At 33.7% G+C, this 7,759-nt stretch overlaps 1 pseudogene; it reads left to right on the top strand.

Moving 5' to 3' along the window:
* Positions 1–303: 303 nt before the first annotated feature.
* Positions 304–7,367, top strand: LOC131163636 (chitinase 1-like; annotated as a pseudogene).
* The last annotated feature ends 392 nt before the right edge of the window (positions 7,368–7,759 follow it).

Below are 7,759 nucleotides of genomic sequence, written 5' to 3'. Positions count from 1 at the left end.
GGGATGGTGCCAGGGCAGAACACGTAGGGACTGCTGACATTACAATTGAACCTTCTATAGACGTTCACTTCATCGACGATGAAGAAAATGATGGGGAAGATGAAACAGGGGTTGAGTACTGTAGTGAAGAGGAAGACACTTTAGAAAGTGAGGATGATACCGATATTGAGGATGTATAGGGGGGTAATCATGTTATTTTTGTCACTATATATCTAACATGTGTAAATAACTTAAAAATAGATGTATGCTACATCCATCTAATATTCGCACTTCTTATATTTACTTGTCTATTAATTTGCGGATATGGCACTAAGAGGCCGACGTTGGAGAAAACCTTTCAGGTACACGAGTACATCCCATGAGGATGATCCGATATCCTCCAGAGCGGTGGACCCTGTCGATCCTGATGCGGCGGCACCAATGTTTGAGCCATCGGAACCTTGGCCAACCATGGATACCACTTACGTGATTAACACGCAGGGTGAGTTGCAGACAGCCATGAGCAATGTCAGTATGGATATGATTAATTTATTTACATGTCAACTGTTGATGATAGTTATTCACATTTATGATTATAGTGTTGTTCTTAAATTAACTCTACTTTCAGCATCTACGTCAACGGTTAGGTTAGGTCGTGGTGCAGCAAAGAACATGTCGCTGAAGAAGCACCTTGATAGGACTAAACAGCGGATTCAGTTCGAAATTCCTCTAGGATACACCACCCCGTTGAACGATTGGTGCACGACGTGGACGAGGGAGCTCGACATTATATGCCAACAGTATGCTCCAGTCACCGCATTTAGCTAGCCGCAGGTGACTCAGGAGCAGTACATGGTTCTTTACATATGCATTTTGGTAAGTTCCCAAACCCTATAAAGTTGTTTTTAATTTAAATGTTTTTTAAATTTTAATATACTAGCCAATTAACAACTATCTGAAATTGTAATTGTATTACCTATATTTGCAATAAGAGTTTGATATGGACATCCTCGAGGATGACCAAGTGAAGAGGGCGGTCGATGTCCAATTGTGTAATAAATTTAAAAGCTGTCGCTCGAAAATGTGTTCCCATTTTCAAGCGATGGGAGATAATGTAGAGGCGCGGCCGTAGGATAAAATATCCCAAGAGGATTGGAACGTGGTGTGTCGCCATTTTCATGACCCGTGCTATCAGGTGATGTGTTTGTATTATAATCACCAATTTTTCACAATGATGTCACTAAAAAGTCGTCATTACATCTTCCTTGTAGGCCATATGTTAAACAAATGTTGTAAACCACAACAAACTCCCAACGACGCATTGCGGTGGATCGAGGCTATTCGTAAACCATCGCTAGGTAATTACTATATATAAAATTATCTCACCATTACATGACATAATACTAATGATGTCTTATATGATAATGTAGGGTGATCCCGAGACTGGCGCAGAGGAGCCGCTGCTGGATCTGTATCAAATAACACACCAATGGCGATCGGGAGTGTGGTGGGAGGGTGCGCGGGACAAACATGCAAGTGAAGCAAAAGATTTAGTTTATTACTTTATTCAAAGCATCAAAGTTGTAGTCTTACTTATTCCTTTTTATCATTTTCATGATTGAAATTAGGCAAGGATGGTTGAGATAAGGGATGCACCTGCTTCAGAGGGGAGTCAGCACATGATGGATTTTGAGATCACTTCCCAGGTGCTTTGGCAACGAACGGGGGGGCTAGAAGAAAGGTCTTGGAAGTGCTTACATCGCCCCAACAGAATCATCATCCATGGGTGTAGTGGCTCGTCAGAGATGGAACGACAACTTCGAGAGGCCGAGTATGATAAGCAGGAGATGGCTCGATGGATGCAGATAATGGAAATGGAGAACGTGGAATTGAGATCGGAGGTCTCCAGCTTTCGAGCCTAGATGCAAGCCATGATGGATAGGCAAGTGCCGTTAGAGGAAAGGATGCGCCAATCTAGACCAGATGATGCAGGTGGCTCCTTTGATTAATTATAAGGTATTATGATCACAAATTGAGTTTCATGTTAAATCATGCTAGTCTACAATGTCTCCTGCATGGCGGATGCAGTTGATGTGTATTGCATGCTGGTAGTGGGTATAGGTTCTCGTGTGCCTTCAACTTCTTATAAATGATCTATTTAAACCTATCAGGTGTAGGATTTATGGGAAAACGTCCAATTTACAGACGACATGCTGCCGAAATTGCATTAAAATTTTCCAAAGTCCTAAACAAAAGATAGGCTTAGTTTAATGTTAAACTATTTTCGAAAGGATGAGTGAAACTTAGGAATCATAATAAATGAGGCAATGAAGACTTAGTTCATTTAGAACGGACATTCATTTACAGAAAAATAAATAGAGATAAAACTGATGGGCATAAATTTCTTTGAGTTATACACACATGAAATTGAAGTTAGAATTAAATAAAAAATAAAAATTTGAAGATTGAATAAAAACAAATTTGAACTAACTTGGCATCCCTTTCTTGTAAATAAAAAAAATTTTGATATCGTTTCTCAACTTGAGTATAAATTCTTAAATTACAGGAGCTTCCATTAATAGGCAACATAAATTTGAAGGCTAATTCACCATTGTGAATGTTTTGGGTTCCATGGAAGATGGTTGGACTAAAATTCAAAGAGTTCTAAGCCGAATAGATCAGGAGAGGAAGGGTCTTAATGGAGTTAAAATGTAAGTTTTGAGACGTGAAATTATTTAATATAAAGGTAAACTTAACATTACACATTTATCACTTTAAGGACTATCAAAATTTTCTTTTATTTTTTAAGAAGTAGTTCAATGCTAGTTGGAAGGTCATATGTATTGCATGTACTTTTATGTAAATAATAATGTGTAAAATATTTTAATAATTTCAATAAACTTTAGATATATTTTCAAGATGAGTTAATAATATATTGTCATAATTTAGTTTACCAATATTAAAGTGTGAATTTTCAGAGTTATTTATAAAAATTAACACCTTGTTTAAAAATTATAAAATACAAACATTGATATGAGATATTATTATAACACCATATAAATATAGGACTTATGGACGTGAAAAATCTTATTAAAAAAGATTATGACATTAATATTCTGATTAACCTTTTGAAAAAAATTGAAATTTTAATATTTACATAATAAGATGTTTTTTCATTGTTTTTTTTTTTTTTTTTTTTAATAAAAATCTTGATATATGAATTCTTAGGAAAATATTAATAATTTATTATAATTTCTAAATTGCCATTTGCTATATAAAATCTTGATCAATTAGTGAGTTTTTTTTTTTTTCTTTTCTGATTGTATACCTTTCCCTCTTCATCAACCTAGACAACACCCAACACCTCCAGTGTCTTCAGTGAATACATACGAGCTGAGTTCAAACATGTCACATTTTCAGACGTACCCATTAACCCACAAGTCCAATTCCACTTCATTCTCTCCTTTGCCATTGATTACACTACCTTATCTTCTCCTCATCCAACAAATGGAAACTTAAGCATCTTCTGGGATTCAGATGATCTCAGCCCCTCCCATGTGTCTTCCATCAAGGGTAAACATTCAAATGTCAAAGTAGCATTTTAAAGCTGATCCTAAAACTTTTTCTTAGTGCATAGGGCAGCTCATAGCGACCCTTAAGGAGAATGAGGTAATCTCTTTTGCTTCTATAGCTCCATTTGTTGATAACGAAGTTCAGAAACATTACCTAGCTTTGTGGAAGAGTTATAGGAACCTTATAGACTATGTTAATTTTCAGCTTTATGCATATGATAATAGAACATCTGTGTCTCAATTCATTAGCTACTTCAATACCCATATGATTTGGAGGCATGTTATTTTGTGTATAGTACGATAGTGGCAAAGCAGATTCATGCATATTTGGGTCTCACATAGATTTTTCAAGATATGTTTAAGTCATTTAAAAGCTTTTCAACGAGCATATTATCGGATGAATAACAATACCACACTGAACTCAATACTATCCACTATTCTCTAATCTTCATATTATGAATTTAAGATATGGTTACATGGATTACTGTCATGAATATGTTACATGATTTCATGCTAGTCTAGAATGCCTCCTGCATAGCAGATGCAGTTGATGTGTATTGCATGCTGGTAGTGGCCATAGGTTCTTGTGTGCCTTCAACCTCTTATAAATAATCTATTTCAACCTATCAAGTGCAAGTTTAATGGGAAAACGTCAAATTTACATACGGCAGCTACTGAAATTGCATTAAAATTTTCCAAAGTCCTGAACAAAAGACAGGCTTAGTTTAATGTTAAACTATTTTTAAAAGGATGATTGAAACTTAGGAATCATAATAAATGAGGCAATGTAGACTTAGTTCATTTAGAACGGACATTCATTTACATGTTTTTCGTCCGATAAGCTTAAAGCATTCATTGTCATGCCGAAATCATTGAAAATATTATATACACTTGACTGAGGATTTGAAAATTTAAAAAACGCATAAGTTAAATATATACATAACTCACAGGGATTATCACTTTCATAATCATTTGAAAAAGACATAATTAGGGATTCGTTTTGACATATGAGTTGCAATGTCACTATAGAAAAGAACCAAAAAAAATGGAATAATGCTTATCTACGAAACAGTAAAGCATGCTAATTGGACACGTGTCCCCGGTTGGATTTATTCGCTACATCCCCTTCCCCACGCAATGCTAATACCTCATTGAGTCATTGTACAAATCCCCCATAAACTAATTTAATGTTGCTTTCTAGAGCATGCATTTTACATCTTAAGTTTAGATTTAAATAGACTTTAATAAATTTTAATATAATTTTATGCGCCTTGTGTTTCGAGACACTTTGGAATTGAATTTACATTCAATTTAAATGAAATGTAATATTAAATTGCATTAAATTTTGTCCAAATCCATTCAAATGTTCGAAATCTATGCTCTTGAATGCAACATTACATTTTTCATTATTGATATTACTACCGTACAAATTATGTAATATGTATGATTATGAAATCTTTGCCAATTTGTTATATTGTATAATTATTTTTCCTAATTATACTTAGCATAAGCTCTCCTCGATTTGGTATACTAAATTTTTTTTAATGACTCTTAATTTGTAAGACTCGCGGCTATCATAACATCAGATTGATGTCATGCATGCATACACTACAATCGTCAAAAGCAACTTTTGACTATTTCTTTATAATTTTTATTGTTATTTGAACAAATGGAGTTTTTGTATTTTAATTTGAATTTGTATTAGTATTTTTATTTGAATTTTGAATATTTTTAAACAATTTTTGTTATCTGAACGTATATTATTTCTTCATTTTAATTGAATTTGTATTTAAATTCAAAATTTTGAATGATTTACGAATTTTTTAGTAATTATGGTTTTAGTTTATATATTCAAAAATGTAATTATAGATTTTTATACAAGAATTGATGATTAAATAAAATTAGTATAAAAGTTTGTTTAATTTTTCTAGTTTTTAGTGAAGGATTCAAATTCATCACTAATACCCTACTATTAGTGACGAATTTTTGATTCGCCAATAATACCACACTAGTAGTGACAAATTTCTAATTCGTCACTAATACCATACTAGTAGCCATGAATTTTTAATTCATCAATAGTACCACACTAGTAGTGACGAATATCCAAGTCATCACTAATATTCTTCTAGTAGTGACGAATTTCTAATTCATCACTAATACCGTCCCTATTAGTGACAAATTTTTTATTCACCAATAATACCACACTAGTAGTGACGAATTTCTAATTCGTCACTAATACCATACTAGTAGTCATGAATTTCTAATTCATCAATAATACCCTAGTAGTAGTGAAGAATATCTAAATCGTCACTAATACCTTACTAGTAGTGACGAATTTATAATTCATCACTAATACCCCCTACTATTAGTGACGAATTTGAGTTGAGCTGTTATATACTATATAGTGACGGAGTTAGGGTTTTTGTAACGGATTAAATCCATCACTAATAACGAAAATTATATTCGTCACTAAAAGTTAGTAGTAACGGCATATATAGCAACTATTTGAGAACCGTCACTAATACTCATAAATTCATCACTAATACTATTAGTGACGAATTTATGACTATTAGTGATGGATTTTATTCGTCACTAATACCTTGATTTTTTGTAGTGTATATAGAGATATTATTATATGGTATCAGACCCTGATGGAACTGAGTAGTATACTGAACAGAATATAGAGCACGGTACCATTGCTGTACAGAGTGCACCCATACGTCTTAGATAGAGTATGGTATTGTCAATTATGCCCACAAGTAGAGTTGATAGCTCCCTGACATCCGGACCAAGTGGAGCGAGTCTTTCATGCTATAGGCATCCAAATATGCATACAGTTAGGCTACCGTTAGCCCCTCTTACGAGCCGCATAAACCTATCATGAGGGGTTAAATCATGACATACAACCATCAAGGTAAGTTTTCAGAGTTATGTATGTACTATATATATATAGTACACACAGAAAACAGAGATTACCTAGTACAGTTAGAGGTATGTTCGAATAGATAACTCAGAAATTTTCATATTTTGAATGACATAAGCATGAGTTATTATACATATTTTTTTACATGATATATTGTTTACAGACTTAATTAAAGAATATGTTGTTGGTAAACTTATATGCCTCACATTGGTAATAACATATTTCTCCTTACTAAGAGGTGTCTCACCCCAACATTATTAAACATTTCGGGTAAACCAGAGTGGCAAGCAGGGTCGGCTTTGAGGTAGAGGCGGTGTTGGGTTAGCATAGTTTTTGGAGTGAGTTTCGGGCTGGTCTGTGGAGCCCACACAAGTTTTGTGACTTTTGGGAAGTGTTTAGTATATGTGTGTATGGGTACAACTAGGTATATAGTACTCTGGTAGTGTATTTTGGAATATGTTGGATATAATTGTACTTTTGTTGCTTAGGTGTTATATGAAATGCACAAGTTACCATGGTCCCGCTCTGGGTCGTGGTGATGATAGCTATGCTCATGCAAGGTATTAGAATATATATATAAATATATATATATATATATATTGATATAAAAATGGATGGAATTTTCAGGTCATTACAATTTGGTATCAGAGTCTAGGTTGCTAGGTTCTGTAGACTATATAATGTAGCGAAAACAATACTATAATATAGGAATAGATTAGGAATTTGGTGAATCAATTTTGGGGAAATGAAGATAAGTATTTAGAGTTTCATTTAGTGGTCGGGAAGTAGAATTTTCGTTGTGGTTTCTGTGTCTTTCCTGAAGTGACAATTTTAGGAAAGCCATTGTAAACTATGGTCGGGTTGTGTTTCTCAATTACTGGACTGAATCTTAAATTGAGAGTAATGACGATAGATTAATTGATGTTTTTAGATTTCAAAATTTGATGAATATACTGGTTATGTTGTACATACATGGTCCTCAGACTATGTTTATCTTAACCCTGGGCGTAGCAGTGCTCATGTTAGTGAAGATGATGGTACATGTAACGACCTGATTTTTCATGCCATCTTTTTTCCTTTATATATATACATCTAACTATAAAATTTCACTAGTCCAATACCTTCTAATAAAAACCAAACCATCATTACGGACTAGATAGGGACCATGAAATTTGGAACTTAATAAACTTCCTATGCAGCATAAAGTATGTATATATATATATATATCTAATTGTAAAATTTCACTAGTCCAATACCTTCTAATAAAAACCAAACCATCATCACG

This window comes from Malania oleifera, chromosome 1 (assembly GCF_029873635.1).
Source record: "Malania oleifera isolate guangnan ecotype guangnan chromosome 1, ASM2987363v1, whole genome shotgun sequence".
NCBI lineage: Eukaryota > Viridiplantae > Streptophyta > Magnoliopsida > Santalales > Ximeniaceae > Malania > Malania oleifera.
Note: the sequence above shows the minus strand (reverse complement) of the source record. Positions and strands in the feature narration are given on the sequence as shown.